General features: G+C 43.6%; 1 pseudogene; it reads left to right on the top strand.

Annotated features, from left to right (window-relative positions):
* The first annotated feature begins 5,245 nt into the window (after positions 1-5,245).
* Positions 5,246-6,318, top strand: LOC147005571 (TD and POZ domain-containing protein 5-like; annotated as a pseudogene).
* Positions 6,319-18,733: the final 12,415 nt, after the last annotated feature.

Raw genomic sequence — 18,733 nt, 5'->3', positions numbered from 1 at the left:
TCCCAGCCCATTCTCAGTTCTTCTGTGATGTTCACTGACATCCCGGGATGCCCAAGAGCTAGAATCTGGACTCCTTGAGGCTAGGGATCCCAGACTGCTCCCTCTCTAACCCTGCAGACTACAGTTCCTAGAATCCCCACAGTCAGATGCTCACCGGGGCAGCATGGAGAGCATGAAGGAGTCTCTGAGTATGCCCACCTGGAGCCCTGGAGTTATCATGAGATGCAGGTCATCTCTCCTAACCACTTTCTTTTCTCACAACAAGTGCCCGACACACCTTGAAAGAATTTCTGTTAGAAGATTCTTTGCTCCCATCTGAACAGTCTTTTGCTTAGTTGGGAAAGTCTAAGTCTATCGTGAAAAGGTATCTATGAACACCAGCAAATATTGTTTCTGAATTTTCCTGGTTTTACATCTATGACGTACATTTACTGATAGACTCTTGGCTTGGTGTTCTGGTATTGAGTACTGGGTTGTTTTCCATTGGCAACTGCATTAGTCATTTGACAAGCCTTACAGCTTTTAACAATTCCAACTGTTTTAAATTGGCATCTTCAATTCTGATGTGGGACTGGCAGACTAAATTCTGCAATTTCCAGGGCCCCATGAGTGAAGAACAATGGATCTTTTTCAATTTGTGTAGACCCATTTTCTCTGGTATAATTAGTTTGTAGTCTGTTAGCTGTCTTCTGTCATCTCTTATGACACTGACACATGGGCAGAGTTTTGACCCAGATCACATCTTCTGTCTGATCAGTGTGTGGGATCTTCTGGGTCTAGGGTAATCAAGGACATGAAGGGTCCAATTTATAGGGGTCACCCTCTGGGCTGTCTTGTTGTCCTCTGGGATAAAGTTTAGTTCGTCCTTCTACTGTCAGGAGACCTCTGTTCCTATAGATAAGTAGTCCCACAGATATAAGTGGTAGCAGACACACACTGGCTATCATGTCTCTTGCCTTTTCTCACCTCTAATGCCTTGGTCGAAGTTCTCAGTTCAGCTTTCTGAGCTGATCTTCCTGCCAGGAGTAGCTCTGCCCATATGATCTCAGTGTTTGAGACCATTGCTACCCCAGCATACCTCTGTACTTCCTGAATGAGGCTGTTGCCATTGGTGAACCATGTTACCTCTGCATCCATCTATCAGTCCTGCAAAGGCACATCATTGCAGGTCAGGGCCAGACTTCAGGGCAGCTGAACAGTTATCCTGGGGGCATTCAAGCAAAGAGGCTGGTAATGGGTCATTCTGGCATCTTCTTTAACCAGGAGGTCATTGCTGCACTGATGTGTAAACAGGATGAGAGCCAGATTCTGCCAACTGGTGACATATTGGCCATTGGCTGATGACAGGGACCCAATTTTGAGTATATATTCCCAGATCTAGGGACGTCACCTGTAATTGACAGAGTAAGGCCTTTTTAGCAGAGGCTTACTAGTCCAAAATATTTGGGATATCTAAGAGGTCTTTAGGGTTTTTTGTTTTGTTTCTGTTGCCACTGGAAAGTCATTTATAAACTGATGAAGAGACTTTATCTTCAGATTTTAGCAAAACAAAATGTGGAACTTTGTTATCAATAAAAAAAGCTGGTGGGTTTCCCCTTTAATTTTAGGGTTACCCTGGACATGGGGAAGAGGCACCTTTGATCTTCTGGTTCTCGATTATCATCTTTTTCTGATGCTGTTTCAGGTGTCTGCAATGGTCTTCTGGTTTGAACACGGCTGCTAACAGGATCTTTGCTAGGTCTGGAGTCTGTTGCTTCTGCCAATTCACTTGTTTTCCTCTGTAGTCTCACTTTTAGTAAATATTCTCTTTGTCACTATCCCTGGGTCTCTCAGACTCTTTTCTCTTAACCTCTCCAACCTCTATACATTTTTCTTAATATATGGTCTTGCCTGATTGATAGACGCTAAAGCAACTGCTGCCTTTGCTTTTGGTAATTCAGGGTCCATTGGGGTGTATTGTCGAAAGGCCTCCATGATCCTCCTTAAAGGGCTTTTACTCTCTAATATCATACATCATGGTCATTTTTGTGGTCCTGTGTCCTTGAGACCTACCAGAAGAGCCTGAAGGTAGACCAAGAGCCTCCTCTTACCTTTAATGGTGTTAAAATCCTTGTCTGGATAATTCATGGGAAAGGAAGCATATAGGAGGGGGATCCCCTGTGGGGCCAGCAACCAGCTTCCTGGTCTCTTGTGTGATGAAGGAAACCTGTAGATTGTGGTAGACATAGCCTTTCTCTTGTGAATAAGTCCATCAAAGTCAAAGTTACTTTGTCAGAGTCAACTGGCAAAGTCATGTCATCAAAGTTACCTGTCAAAGTCATCTCATCAAAGTTACCTCTCAAAGTCATCTCGTTAAAGTCACCTCATCAAAGTTTCTTTGTCAAAGTCATCTTGATATGAGAAACACAAACACAACATACAAAACATATATAAAACCTTCCCTGTCTTTCAAGCAGAAAGAAGAAAGAACCAGAACTGTCACTCATGTAAAAGAGCTCCCTATGACACCCAAAACACAAGGCTAACCTTTTCTCTCTATCTGGCAGAGATGAGAAATAGCAGCATTGGAGCCAGACATACAAGAGAGCTGGGGGTGGCTGAGCTGTTTGAACCACTCTAGGTATCTCTGTGTCCTCTAGACTATAGTTCTAAGACATGAAGAACTGAAGAGATGAGAGATGTAGGAAGAGATTTACACTTTATTTTACATGAGGGCAGTAATGACAAACCATAATCTTTGATATCTGTTGCATGTATGCTGCAGTCTCTCCCCTTTCAGGACTAATACAGTAACCATGGCAGTTCCATGTCTGAAGAGGACAAAAATCACCTGTGGAGGATGTACTCTATGAGGCATTGATAAGGTGAATCCTGCCAATTAAAGTGTTGAATTAAAAAGCGTTTAGGATATTTCTAAACCAGAACCTTAAGTGAAAAATGATTTCCAGTGAGGTTTTCCTGAGGGGGACCTACAAATTCACGAACTAAATTGGAAGGAGTCATCACAAGATCTGTGGGTGTAATCAGAATAACACACTGGAAAAAAGAAACTCACCTTAAGAGGTTTGGGGTTTTGCTTTCTGCCCACTATATAGGAGCTCTTCCACATGCCCTCCATTTTGTGAGCACTCAGACTGCTGACAAGTTCAGGAAAAAAACACCTTCCTTATTCATGTTTATGTCAGGAATCAGTGTAAGACCAGCACAAGGGAAAGCAACACATGTGCAGAGATTGATATTATGTCTTCATTTGTTGAAGAGTGACCCCAGTAATCAAAGTACACTAGTGATGGCCATTCTTTCTATCTGGACTACTCTGGGCTTAGATAACATACAAAACTAGAGGGCACAGCTTTTAAAAATTTTTTGCTTAAGATGAAGTATTTAGATCCAGTTCAAATACAGACCCCTGGGGTAGAAATACACACACCTTTAATCTGAGTCGTGAGACATGAAAACACACACCTTTAATCCAGAAATTGAGACTAGAAGACACACCCTGAACTGGGCCATACCTTCTGATAGGGGCCTATATAAACACATGGAAGAAGGAAGATTTGTCTCTTGGCCTGCTTGCTCTCACCACACTAGCAAGCTCATTTCTTCAGTGACATTAGAAACTACTTCTTCAGGATTCTGGTATATATTGAAGAACACCTGAGACTTCAAACTTTGTGGATTAAGTAAGTACTGGCTTTAGCAGCTGTTATATTAGCTGGACCTCTGCCCATACTCTTTGGTTGGTAGTTCAGTCCTGGGGAGAGTGTAACTAGTGACACCATTGCTCAGAAAATGGGCTTGCAAACCACCTTAACTCCTTCAGTCTCTTCTCCAAATCATTCATTGCAAACCACATTCTACCTCACTACTTGTGTTCAGGGAAATGGTTTATCCTTTGAGTAGAGGAAGGCTTTGTTTGAGTTAATTTTATATCTAGCCCTGCTGAAGTTGTTTATCAGGTTTAGGAGTTTTGTGGTGGGATTTTTGGGGTGGCTTAAGGATGCTATTATATCAGCTGCAAATAGTGATATTTTGACTTCTTCCTTTCCAATTTGTATCCTTCTCATATCCTTTGTTGTCTAATTGCTCTGGTTAGGACTTTGAGTACTCTATTGAATAGGTAGGCAGAGTCCCTGATTTTAGTGAGGTTTCTTCATGTTTTTCTCCATTCATTTGATGTAGGCTACTGGTTTGCTGTATATTACTTTTATTATGCTTAGGTTCGGGCCTTGAATTCCTGATCTTTCCAAGACTTTCACCATGAAGGGTTGTTAAATTTTGTCAAATGCATTCTCAGCATCTAATGAGATGATCATATGGTTTATTTTTTGAGTTTGTTTATATAGTGAATTATGTTGATGGATTTCCATATATTGAACCATCCCTGCATCCCTGGGATGAAGCCTAATTGACTGAGGTGGATGATCATTTTGATGTGCACTTAGATTCCATTTGTGAGAATTTTATTGAGTATTTTTCCATTGAAGTTTATGGAGGAAATTGTTATGAAGTTCTCTTTTCTTTGATGGGTCTTTGTGTGGTTTTTGTTTCAGCATAACTGTGGCTTCATGGACCGAATTGGGTAGTGTTCCTTCTGTTTCGATTTTGTGATATTAGTAAGAAGAGTATTGGTATTAGGTCTTCTTTGAATGTCTGATTGAATTCTGCACTAAAGCTATCTGGTTCTAGAGTTTTTTGGTTGGGAGACTTTTAATGACTGCTTCTATTTCTTTAGGGGTTACGGGACTGTTTAGATGATTTGCAGGAAGGGCAAGTCACAATCAGAACCAGCGAGACCAACTAACACCACAGATAACCAGATGGCAAGAAAAATACAGCACAATATAAATAAGATGTTTAAAAAATTTCAAACTCTTAGAAAAGTGGATAGAATAGCCAAAACTAGGTACCACAGACCTAAGATTCAATAAACACACAAAGACACATAAAGGCAGAGACAAAGAGGGACACAAACACAGAGGGGGGAGACAGAGAGCAGGAGAGAGAGAGGGGGAGACTTAAAACTCCCTACAGATCTATATTATCTTCTATAAAACAAATATTGAAACCTAGAGAAAAATACGGTAGAAACACAAGTTTCCAACATAATAGAAGGGGCAATTTAGGAGAAATTGAAACTAAAATCTAAACTGTATCTATAATTTTATCTAACAGGATCAAGGGGAAATAACTTACAGTTCTTTTTTACAGATCAACTTAAATCTCGAAACTATCTCCAGCAGAAATGTCAGGAGACATGGAAGCCACTGGGTGGGGATACACACATATCAGCATTTACAACTTCTGCCACAAGTGGACCATTAGCAACTTTTCATTTTTCATGGATGGAACTAGGGAAAAGATTACAAGCCCAAAATTCTCACTGGAGGCCAGTGACAAAGTAGACTGTTGTTTGAGGGTACACCCAAACGGAAGTGATGAAGAAAGCAAAGATTACCTGTCAGTTTACCTGGGGTTACTCCACTGTCAAAAGAGCCCAGTTTGGGCAAAGTATGAATTCTGGATCATAAATTCCCAAGGAGAGAATTTTCAAAGTATGAAGAGCACAAATGCCGTTAGCTTTCAAAAAAACCAATACAGGGGATTCAAAAAGTTTATCCTACGAGATTTCCTCCTCTCCAATCCACCTTGGCTCCTCCCTGAAGACCAGCTTACCCTCTGCTGCCAAGTGAGCATAGTGGGAGACTTGTTTAACACACCCGGAGAGAACATAACACCTGCAATCCCGGATCCAAGACACATGATGGCAGATGACCTAGGTGAGCTGTGGGAGAATTCCCTCTTCACAGACTGCTGCCTGTTTGTAGCTGGCCAAGAATTCAGGGCTCACAAGGCCATCCTAGCAGCTCGCTCTCCAGTTTTCAGAGCCATGTTTGAACATGAAATGGAGGAGAGACTAACAAACCATGTTGACATCAATGACCTGGATCCCAAAGTCTTCAAGGAGATGATGGGCTTCATCTACACTGGGAAGGTGCCAAATCTCCACAGTCACTCCATGGCCTGTGATCTGCTGGCAGCTGCTGACAGGTATGGCATGGAGGGCTTGATGGTCATATGTGAGGATGCTCTCTCCAGGAACCTCTCTGTGGAGAATGCTGCACACACTCTCATCCTGGCTACCTCCACAGCACACAGCAGCTGAAGACTCAGGCCCTGGATTTCATTGTACTTCATGCTTCTAAGGTCTCTGAGACCTCAGAGTGGAAGTCAATGGTGGAGTCCCATCCCCACTTGGTGGCTGAAGCATTCCACTTCCTGGCTTCTGCACGGTGTTTTCTTGGATTCCTCACTTAAACACCTAAAATGAGTTTAGGGGATGGACAGCTATGACCAACATCTGTCTTCCAATAGCATAACCAGTGTTGTTACCACCGATTTCTGGTTACAGTACAGTATTGCTGGAACATTTATGGTGAACCTGGGAAACATTAGCATGGTGGCTCAGCATTTAAAACTGTTATATGTTAAAATGGTGGGTTGGGGATGGAGTCTGGGCAGTCTACTTGACATCTACTCTGTTATTGTTCTAGTTTGATTTTTGTCTGATGACATGGAAATTGGGATTTAACTTAGGTGCTGGACAAAGCGCAGACAATCCCGAGTTTCTTCAGAGAAACTTGTCTGCATTGGACTATGTAGAAGAGATGACTGGGGCCCAGAGCAAAGGATAAATCAAGCACAAAACCTTGTCTGCTGGAACTTGCAGTGTGATTTATAAAAATGCATACCATAAATAACCATGTTAAACCTTATCAAGACCTGTTTAGCCTTTGAACTATAGATGAGAGTCCATGTGGACTGATGTTGTTGGGAGCTATTAAGACAACTCTTGATCTCTGAATTGGGCCTCCCCCCCCCCCGAAGGGGGCTTTTATTGCCCTACCCCTCCCACTGACAAGTATCTATACTTCCCCTTTTGCTTGTGCATTTAAGCCTTGGGCCTTTGTCAATACATTTGGGGCTTTGATGCATTCCAGAATGCTTCCATGTCGTTATTCGCACAAGGCCCTCGTCCCTCTGTACCCCGCATTTGGTTCTTAGGAGGAGGTCCCCTCGAGACCCTCGAATAACTGGACCTGCTGGACGGGTCACGTGGCACCCAATGTGGGGCATGAGGTACGACCACTCTTCGGACAAAGGATTAAAGAGGTACTGCGCAGACAGGGAAACAGTGGGACAGTCAGCTGATACTTCGCTAGTATCGAGTATTGAGGACGGACATCAGAGAGGTAAGCCTAGGCATTCAGTTGTTGTCCCATTAACCATGGGGAAGGTTCTGTCCAAAGAGGCAGTTTTTATTCAAGAGATGAAGGGTTCTCTTAAGGAGAGAGGGATAAGAGTTTAAAAAAAGGATTTAATAAAGTTTTTTTGTTTTGTGGACAAGAGATGTCCATGGCTGGTATTAAATGGTTCTGAAATACACCCTTTAACCTGGAATAAAGTAGGCAAAGAAATCAATAGTTTAATAAAACAAGAAGATGTCCCTGAATCCTTTTTTAGTTATTGGGGAATCATCGGAGACCTCCTTGAGCAGGCAGAAAAAGGGCAGAGAAGGCACTCACTTCTTAGCCCTCACTGAAGATTTTTTTAGAAAACTCCCGATTGCCATCTCGTAAAAGCAAAGCTGAGCCATCGGCGAATCATCAGTCTAGGCTGTCATCGATTATCTATGCCCCGGCCCCTAAGGACTCCCTGCCTTCCCCTCTTTCTCCCCAAATTACATTAGATTCTAGAAAAGGGGCCACTGATCAACCCTCTGTTGGACCAAAAAGAATTTACCCCGTTTTGTATAAGGAGTTGTCAAACAAACCCCTCGATCCTGCCTCAGAGGCAGAATTGGGTGAGGAAGCCTTTAAATATGAACAAGACCACTATGGTCCCGGGCCCGGTGCCTATCTTACCATGGAGCCCTTCAATTACCACCCCCCTCCTTACTTGCCCCCCATTCCCCCTACCGCCCATCCCATATCGCTGGCTTCTCCATCCCTTCGGCAATTACTTCAAACTAAAAAAGAACTTCAGACTCAGATCACCAATCTTAAAGATGTTCTAGGGCTTCAAAAGGAGCTAAAAGACCTCAGTCTAGAGACCCAGAGTCTACAAAGAGTCTTCATGGGGAACCTTCAAGGTCCCATCTCAAAAAATCCCCAAACTGGCCGCAGAGGTCCCTCTCAGAAACAAGGGAATAAAAATTGACCTTCCCTGTCCTCACCCAAGCTCAAGCTTGTCAGGTTGTTCCAGGTCATGAGGACCCCCCCCCCACTGGCTTTTCTGATAAAGATCAGGGGGAACCAGAGAGTGATAAGGAGGAGGATCAAACAAACTCTGATTCCGATGAGGGTGGCATGTCCCCTGATGAAGGGTTGGACACCAACAGTGAACCAGTCTACAAAAAGCTAAAACTGAAACATGTAAAAGATCTTCATTCAGCAGTCAAAAATTATGGGGTTAATGCCCCGTTCACAGTATCTATATTAGAAGGTTTAGCAGGAGAAGGCTACTTGATACCCAATGAATGGAATAAAGTTGTTTAGTCTGTCCTCACTAGAGGCCAATATTTAACTTGGAAGTCAGAGTTTGTGGACAGAGGAGAAAATTTGGCTGCAAATAATAAAAAGAATCCTACCAGTAAGGCAGCCTCCTAGACTGCTGATAAAATCTGTGGTAAAGGCAATTTCGCTACAGACAAAAAACAATTAGAGCTCTCCCCCGGTATCCTCGCCCAGATGGCGCAGGCGGCCCTGGGAGCTTGGCATGCTGTCCCTGCTGCAGGGGCGCTAACTACGCCCCTAACCAAGATTATACAAGGGCCCCAAGAGTCCTATGCGCAGTTCGTTGCCAGATTGCAGGAAGCAGTTGAGAGAATTTTGGGACCTGAGGAAAGTGAGGGTCTGTTAGTCTGACAACTTGCTCTTGAAAACGCCAATTCGGCATGTAGGGCTGCCCTGAGAGGTAAAACCAAGAGTTTAGATATAAATGGTATGATCAAGCTTTGTAATGAGGTAGATGTGTTTTCTCAGCAAGTTTCTAAGTCTATTAACCTGGCCATTGGGGCTGCTCTACAACTAAGTAAAGGACAAAAAACTTGCTATAGATGCAACCAACCTGGACATTTTGCTAGAGAATGCCCTACGCAAGGACAGACCACCCTAGTCTCAACCAGGCCTGTTACCCAACAAAAACTCTCCCCTGGTCTTTGCCATAAGTGCAAGAGAGGACACCATTGGACACGAGATTGCCGATCTAAGACTGATATCAATGGCCATCCACTATCTGCGGTTCAGGGAAATGGCCAAAGGGCCCCCCTGCGGGGCCCGTCTCCCCTAATAACAACTGCAGACAACCCCCTAGCCCCCATGGGAGATTGTGCAGGGCCACGACAGGAAATGCAGCGTTGGACCTGTGTTCCTCCACCACCAGTATTATAACTCCTGAGGAGGGAACAGTGGTCATCGAAACAGGTGAATTTGGGCCCCCTCCCCAAAAGACGTTTTTTTCTCATCATCGGCCGAGTGTCCAGACTTTTACAAGGCCTAACAGTGACTCCTACAATGGTTGACACCGACTACCATGGGGAGATAAAAATCTTAGTCACCGCCACGCAGGGACCACTTACCCTTAGGGCTGGAGAGCGCATAGATCAAGCCCTACCACTCCCACTATTCGGCCATTTCCCTTATATGAAAAAAGAGGGAGGACCATCCTCTCTGGGATCCTCAGAAGCCTACTGGGCACAGAAAATAACTGATTCACGGCCCATGTTGACTTTGTTTCTAGAGGGCAAACAGTTTCAAGGACTCCTGGATACTGGGGCAGATGGGACAGTAATTTCCTTAACACATTGGCCTGCAGCCTGGCCCTTACAGCCCACTGCCACTCATTTAAAAGGCATAGGTCAAACACAGGACACCTTACAAAGCTCCAAACTACTAACATGGTCAGACAAAGAAAACAATACTGGAACTGTTCGACCCTTTGTGGTCAAAGGCCTTCCTGTAAACCTATGGGGAAGAGACATACTCTCCCAAATGGGGATGATAATGTTTAGCCCCAATGAGACTGTTACCAATTTGATGCTAAAAACAGGGTACCTCCCAGGGAAGGGTCTAGGGAAAGATGTACAAGGAAGGATTTCTCCCATTATGCCCACACCCAAAAATAATAAAAAGGGTTTAGAGGCAGACCTTTTTTCCTAGAGACCACTGCTCCTCCTGCATTCCAGGCAGATAAAATATCTTGGAAATCCAATGATCCTGTCTGGATCAATCAGTGGTCTATGTCTCAAGAGAAAGTTCAGGCAGCCTTACAGTTGATGCAGGAACAATTAAGACTGTCACACCTTGAGCCTTCTACCTCCCCGTGGAACACACCGATATTTGTCATAAAAAAGAAAAGTGGAGCCTGGAGACTGTTACAGGACCTTCGAGCTGTAAATAAGACCATGATGCCGATGGGGGCACTTCAACCAGGCTTACCATCTCCTATCGCAATTCCCAGAGGTTATTCTAAAATTGTCATAGATATTAAAGTTTGTTTCTTTTCTATCCCACTTCATCCCCAAGATTGTGTCCGTTTTGCCTTTTCCATTCCCATTGTAAATCACGTGGGACCAAATCCCCGCTTTCAATGGCGGGTTTTACCCCAGGGAATGGCTAATAGCCCTACCTTATGTCAGAAATATGTGCCACAGATTATTATCCCTTTAAGACAAGAATTCCCTGATGCCTATATAGTACACCATATGGATGACCTGCTCATTGCCACAAAAGAATTATCCTCCACCCATGTGGTTGCCCAGGCCATAGTTAGGGCCCTCCAAAGGTGGGGATTTGTCATAGCTCCTGATAAAATTCAAATTCAGTACCCTTTCATGTTTCTAGGCTTTCAGTTAGAACCCATTAGAGTTCATTCCCAGAAATTAACCATCCGCACCTCACAGCTGAGGACCTTAAATGATTTCCAAAAGTTGGAGATATAAATTGGTTACGTCCCTATTTAAAATTGACTACTGGAGACCTAAAGCCCCTTTTTGATACACTCGGGGGAGATTCTGACCCAAACTCCCTGAGAAAGTTATCTCCTGCTGCCCTAGAGGCGATTAATGGTGCAGGGACTTGTGCAAATGCCACCCAACATGCGGCCCTCAGAGATCAACTCTTTTCTAAAAACAGTCATTCTGAGGGATTTTACGTATGCCCAGGTCCCTCACATTGTGCTCCTAATCTTGGCCATAAGTGCGGCTATGACAATTCGGTTTTTTTGTGCCTCCTGGGGGTGTGAGACCATTGGCGATGCCTATTGGAGCCCCTCATCTTCGTGGGACCTTATTGCCCTCAAAAATATTGGAACATATTCCACCAATGATGATCCTTGCAAAAGTGAAGGGCCCACTAAGGGATGGTGTAATCCACTGATCCTAAAATTTACTGCTAAGGGGAGGAATTTAAAAGCATGGGAAAGTTCACGCCCTCTGGCCTGGGGCCTAAAATTGTATCAAGATAACAATGATAATGGCCTGACCTTTAAGGTTTAGCTTCTTAAAACCATCCCTAACAATCATAAATTTTTCTATAGGGCCTAATCCCCAGTTACACCACCCTATATCCCCAAACAGTCCCTGACTTCCAGGTACCCGCCCTCCTGTTCCTGCCCCAGGGCATGATACAACCCTATTTCAGCCCACTCTCCCTGCGGGGGGGGGGGGGGGGGCTCTTCCACTGATTTACTGTGGTCTATATTGAATGCTTCTGCTTTAGCCTTGTTAGATAAGACACAAAGAGATAATGTGTCAGAATTTGAAGATTGTTGGATGTGCTTTTCTGCTTCCCCGCCCTTTTATGAGGGCATAGCCTTATTTGGAAATTTTACCCTGCTTTCAGATGCTAGGCAGCTTCCCTTTGAGTCAGTTCAGCTTACCCTGACAAAACTCTCTGGGATAGGAAGTTGTGTGTTGGTCCCAGACATGCTTCTGCCACGGCCCTTGCTAGAGATTTGCAATAACACGTTTAGAGTAAATAAAAATGGGTTTTCTTATCTTCTTGCCCCAAATGATACCTTTTTAGCATGTTCCACGGGCCTTACACGGTATATTATTATACAAGATTTTATAAATAATAGAGATTATTGTGTCCTGGTTCAGCTTTTTCCAAATTTTAGTATTCATAAGTCAGATGACTTATTAAAGTTTTGGGACCAAGGTGCCTCCTTGCCATCTCGCTACAAAAGAGAGCCTATCTCAGCAGTGACCCTTTCGGTCCTTCTTGGCCTGGGTGCTGCTGGGACTGGAACCGGAATCGCAGCCCTTGTGTCATCTCAACAGAATGTGCGAAATTACCATCTGCTCAACGAGGCTATTAGCCAAGATATAGAGAATATAAAAAGGGACCTAGATGATCTTACTGATTCCTTGGTCTCCTTTTCAGAAGTTGCCCTTCAAAATAGAAGGGGATTAGATTTCCTCTTTCTACAACAAGGAGGCTTATGCACTGCAGTTAAAGAACAATGCTGCGTATATGTTGATAAAACTGGATTAGTTAAAGATAGCATTGCCAAGGTTACTGCCAGTTTAGAAAAAAGAAAAAGGGAGAGAGAACAACAAGAGTCATGGTATCAAAATTTGTTTTCAACCTCCCCCTGGCTCTCAACCTTGTTGTCGCACAAGGCCTCATCCCTCTCTACCCCCCATTTGGTTCTTAGGAGGAGGTCCCTTCGAGACCCTTGAATAACTGGACCTGCTGGATGGGTCATGATGTGACAGAATTTAACCTTCAAATGCTCTCCAGTTTTGTTGTTTTTGTTTTGTAAGCGGCTTTGGAAAAATTATATGATAGTAGGTGTAGTAATTCATGCTCCTAACCCCAGCACTGAGGTAGCTGCAACAGAAAGATTAGTAGACCCCAACCTGGGCTAAAAGAGAAGAAATTTACATTATGCGTTATTATGTCTGTTTATCTGCCTTATATTATTATGAAATTTAAAAATTGAGTGCTGAGAAAGACTGATGAATTTTTCATTTATTTATATAAAATTGTCACAGCAAGTTCCCCCTTCCCCTGAACCTTGTGACTTTCAAAATTATTTTTATGGACAGCTGAGAGTGAAGAGTCCTCTCAGGATAGGAAACGAACATGTATTGAACCAGTGCAGGGCTGAGGAAATGCATGCTACATCCTTCAAAACAACTATCTTGTAGGCCATTCAACTAATACATTATTAATGTTGAAAAAATAAATGACAGAAATCCAAAAGTATGTTCTTCTTTGTGTCTTATCCTTGTTATTCGTGTCTCCACTTAAACTCTAAAGAATGTGTGGATACTTCCTAGTGAACTTTGGTGACATTCTTGAAAAGTCAAAACATCTGTTGAAAGTAAGACACTCAGACAGGCACAGTGGCTCACACCTTTAATCCCAGCACTAGGGAGGCAGAGGCAGGTAGATCTGAGTTCAACAGTCTACAGAGCCAGTTCTAGGACAGCCAGGGATATAAAGAGAAATGCTATCTTAAAAAAGAAAAAAAGAGATTAAGACACCCTGTCAGCAGTTTGAGGGTGGGGTTCATACTATTTTTGTTGTGCAGTCTGCTTTTGTAATGTGTTTAATCCTCATGGTACTCCGTGGCCCTCTGTAGCTCTGTGCTGGAGGAAGACTTCAGCAGTGGTAGACACAGTCCAGTCTCTGTCTGATCTGCCTTCCATGGGTAACCAGAGTATATTCTGCCACCCTGAACCTTGTAAGGAAAGTGTAAGTGCTCCTTCTTTGTAGCAGGTTGTCCTTCCCTCCCCACGTTTGCTTTGTAAGATGAATGAGCAATATGGCAGATCTTTGATCCCATTCAAGAGTCCTTTCTTCCTCTCTGAGGTGGAAGAAAGCTGCCTTTCTAAGGGAAAAGATTTGTATAAGCATGGCAGCTCATGTCTATTATCCTAACATTTAGACTAAGGAAGAGGTTCATGAGTTGAAGGCCAGCCTGGACTTCAAAATAAGAACTTGTCTCAAAGCAGCATAACAGTACATCAGCAAAGGGTGTTTAACAGCCTCACATCTTCCTTTCCTGTGTCTTGTTGGATAGGTCATATGCCCCAGTGTCTGAAAGTATGCTGCAGCAACAGTCATGTCATCTCCTAGCACAAGGAGCTTTCCCATGACCAAGGGGACCTTCCTTCCCTCGATGCTGCTGACAGCGGTCGTGGGAGCTGGACATCATGCTCTGATGGTTCTCATGACAACATACAGACCATTCAGCACCAGAGAAGCTGGGAAATACTGCCATTTGGACACACTCACTTTAACTATTCAGGGGATACTGTGGGCGTCTTCCATGGGCTACTGGGGAGAAGATTCAGAAGGCTACACAGGCACTATCAAGCCAAGGGGTGGGAAGGATGTCTCCACTGAGGCAGAGAGCAGCAGCATGGAGCCCATGACTACAGAGGAAGCCAAACCTGTTCCTATGGCTGCCCACATAGCTGTGATGCCAAGCACTACCAAGGGACCCATCAGTAAGTGTGGAAATGGAATGCTAGGGGGCACACCTCAACTATGGCTGTAACCTAGTTACTGTGGAAACTGGCTCCTCAATTGTCCATTGCCACATATGGTCCCAAATCAGAACTTTGAGGAAAGCAGATGCTGTTTTGGTTTCCAGGACTTCCCACATTATCATCATGAACCAGTCTTCTGATTTTATTTTTTTATTTTTTAAAAAATTTTATTAGCTATTTTGTTCATTTACATTTCCAATGCTATCCCAAAATTCCCCCATGCCCTTCCCCCTCTCTCCTGGCCCTGGCGTTCCCCTGTACTTAGGCATATAAAGTTTGCAAGACCAATGGGCCTCTGTTTCCACTGATGTCCGACTAGGCCATCTTCTGATACATATGCAGCTAGAGACACAAGCTCCGGGGAATACTGGTTAGTTCGTATTGTTGTTCCACCTATAGGGTTGCAGATTTCTTTAGCTCCTTGAGTACTTTCTCTAGCTCCTCCATTGGGGGCCCTGTGATCCATCCAATTAGCTGACTGTGAGCATCCACTTCTGGGTTTGCTAGGCCCAAGAATAGCCTAACAAGAGACAGCTATATCAGGGTCCTTTCAGCAAAATCTTGTTAGTGTATGCAATGCTGTCAGTGTTTGGAGGCTGATTATGGGATGGATCCCCGGGAATGGCAGTCTCTAGATGGTCCAACCTTTTGTCTCAGCTCCAAACTTTGTCTCTGTAACTCCTTCCATGGGTGTTTTGTTCCCAATTCTAAGAAGGGGCAAAGTGTCCACACTTTGGTCTTCGTTCTTCTTCAGTTTCATGTGTTTAGCAAATTGTATCTTATATCTTGGGTAGTCTAAGTTTCTGGGCTAATATCCACTTATCAGTGAGTTCATATCATGTGAGTTCTTTTGTGATTGAGTTACCTCACTCAGAATGATGCCCTCCAGGTCCAACCATTTGCCTAGGAATTTCAGAAATTCATTCTTTTTAATAGCTGAGTAGTACTCCATTGTGTAAATGTACCACATTTTTTTGTATCCATTCCTCTGTTGAGGGGCATCTGGGTTCTTTCCAGCTTCTGGCTATTATAAATAAGGCTGCTATGAACATAGTGGAGCATGTGTCCTTCTTACTGGTTGGAACATCTTCTGGATATATGCCCAGGAGAGGTATTGTGGGATCCTCCGGTAGTACTATGTCCAATTTTGTGAGGAACCGCTAGACTGATTTTCAGAGTGGTTGTACAAGCTTGCAATCCCACCAACAATGGAGGAGTGTTCCTCTTTCCCTACATCCTCACCAGCATCTGCTGTCACCTGAATTTTTTATCTTAGCCATTCTGGCTGGTGTGAGGTGGAATCTCAGGGTAGTACACAGCCATCATAGCAAAGTCTAAACGTAATAAATGGAAATCACTATCATTCAATTATAGATAAATAAATATTGACATTTTTGTAAATTCTCCTGGAATTTTTTTGTAGTTTTTATCTTATTTGTGTCTGTGTGTTTGCCTGTTTAACTGTATTGTTACAAAACGAGGGGCTTAGGGCTGAAGAGATAGTTCTGTGTCTAAGAGCTCTTGTTTCTTGGCCAGAGGAGCAAAATTCAGCTCCCAACACTCATGTGGACATCTTAGAGCCCGCAGTAACTCTAGATACAGGAGATCCAACACACTCTGCTGGCCACTGGGTCTCATGTGTGTGCGTGTGTGCTCGTGTATGTGTGTGTGTGTGTGTGTGTGTTTGCATGTGTACATACAGAATTTTAAAACCACGCTTTTTAAAAAGGAAGGCCTGGAGAGATGGCTCTGTGGTTAAGCATATAAACTGCTCTTGCAGCACAGTTCAGTTTCCACACCCATGTAGGTGTGGCTCAGGACTGCCTAAAATGTTAGTGCAGGAAATCCAGTCCTTTCTTCTGGCTCCCAGGGACAACTTTGCTCCCATGCATGTACCTCACACAGAAACAGGCATACATATAAATCTTGTTAAAATACACCTGGTTTTAGAGCTTAAATAAACTTCACTAATTACATTCCAACCAATAAGCATGTACATAGTTTTATTTATTTATTGCAGTCTGAGTTTGGTTCCTCTGTCTGTTATAAAACCAATCTGACCAAAAGCAACTTGGGGAAGGAAAGCGTTTATTCCATCTTCCATTCCAGGTAAGAAAAACCCATCATTCAGGGAAGTTGGAGCAGGAACTGAAGCAGGGTCCTGGGAAATACTGCCTACTGGATTACCCTCAGGCTCACAGTCAGCTCATATAGGCCAGGCCTACTTTCCAAGGGAGGGCACCACCTGCAGTGGGCTAGACCCTCCTGAGTCAATTAGCAATCAGGAAAATGTCTAACAGGCCACCTACTGGAGGCAGTTCCTCAAGTTGAAATTTCCCTTTTCCAGGTTAATCAAGGTAGCACCCTAGACTGGCCATCACAGTTATTACTGTATATAAGACAGTAGGCTGGACCTGCTTCAGCTACTTACTCCTGGCTCAGCTTCCTAGGTGCTGGAATATGGACCTAAACAACCACACCCAGCTGCCTTTTTAGTAGATTTTATAAACCAGGTATGACAGTGTAGAAATTGAATCCCAGCTTTTGGGAAGCAGAGGCAAGAGGATCTGTTCGTGTTCAAGGCCAACCTGGTCTACATATCACCTTCTAGCATAGCCAAGGCTACACCCACCCCCAAAGATATATACATATATTTTTGTGGATATTGTGGATATCTGTTAAGATTTGCATGATGTACCCATTTTGTTGTTTTTGTGCATGATAGCACAGAGAAATTATCCACTTGTTGATTCCTTATTTTGTTTTCTCCCCTGCTGTGTTTGCAGAAGATGAACAAGTGTCTACTGTTTGAGGCACAGGCTCCTTGATCCAGAATGAGCCACCCAAAGGAGAGCACAAGAAGACATCCCAAGCCTTGGAGCCTTGGCATGCACATCTGAGGATGGTGGACCAGTTCGCCTCCTTCCCTGCCTTAAAGTAGCATGGGGCTTCTTCTCCCCTTCTTCCTTTCCCCTTTGCATGTGAACATGTGAAATACTGTGAAGAAAGGCGATTCCCTCTGGCAGTCCTTCTCCATGCCTGGAAGGAGATTCCAATCTTCCTCTTAGATTTCAATCCAGTCCTAGCCCTGGATCTCATTTGGAAGATGAGATAAGCTAGCCTTTGAACTACCCGGGGTCTCAAACCCACCAAATAAGACAAAGACTGATATGAAATCCTTTAAGTACAGTGTTTGTCCACTTGTTTACAATATCCTTTAAAAAATTAGTTTGAAGATTGTGTTCACAGAGTAAATGTTATATCCATTTAATGATTAGAGTATTATTTTGAACCTTATCTAGGATTGCCAGCCTGGGTTTCTGGAAAACCAAATATGTCAGACAGGGTTTGGCCTCACCAAGGAAAGACCTGTGCAGTGACTCTGTCTTCCCATGTCCTTCTGGCCTTGCCCAGGAAGTGCCCTATCCCAGAAGCATCAAACATTAGCCAATTACTTAAATACCAAGACTCCTCACCTGCCCCTTCCCCAGTGGGTGAGGCTCTAATGTAAAACAGTTTGCACATGACCATGGGAGGGAACTAGGACTTGTATGTCCTGTCTGAGCCTTATGAGGCAGGATGGTGTTATTTAAGTTGTGTCCTGCTCAATTACAATGGCAACCCCTGTTTTTTTGTTGTTTTTGTTTTGTTTTTAGATTTTGAGACAGGGTTTCTCTGTATAAACCTGGCTATCCTGGAACTCACTTTGTAGACCAGGCTGGCCTTGGACTCAGAAATCTGCCTTCCTCTGCCTCCGGAGTGCTGGGATTACAGGCGTGTGCCACCACACCTGGCTAGCAACCCCTGTTTTTAAGTTATGTTTGTTTGTTTGTGTTTTATGTTTGTTTTTTGAGTTTTGTTAATTTAGGATTTTAGAGCTTTTTGTTTTTATTTCTTAAAAGAAACGTTTATAACTGGATAGCATTGCAGTGAGGCAGCTTGGGGTGTTGGAGCAAATGCCAGCTATTTGTACTGCTCTTTTAAGACAGCCTCCCCTTGTTGGATTGGCACCAGAGAGTATGTCTTTAAACACGATTAAAGGTCACAAACATGGTTAAATATGCCAGCCCTTGCAAAGTGGTTAGTCTCCAAAGACTGACATATAAGTAGCTTTGGGGACACTGCATATGGAGAAGGCCTAAGTGTAGCACCCGTCTGCTCATAGCT

This window comes from Mus caroli, unplaced genomic scaffold, assembly GCF_978045245.1.
Source record: "Mus caroli unplaced genomic scaffold, Mus_caroli_1 scaffold_3, whole genome shotgun sequence".
Taxonomy (NCBI): Eukaryota; Metazoa; Chordata; class Mammalia; order Rodentia; family Muridae; genus Mus; species Mus caroli.
This window is presented reverse-complemented; position numbering and strand designations above follow the sequence as displayed.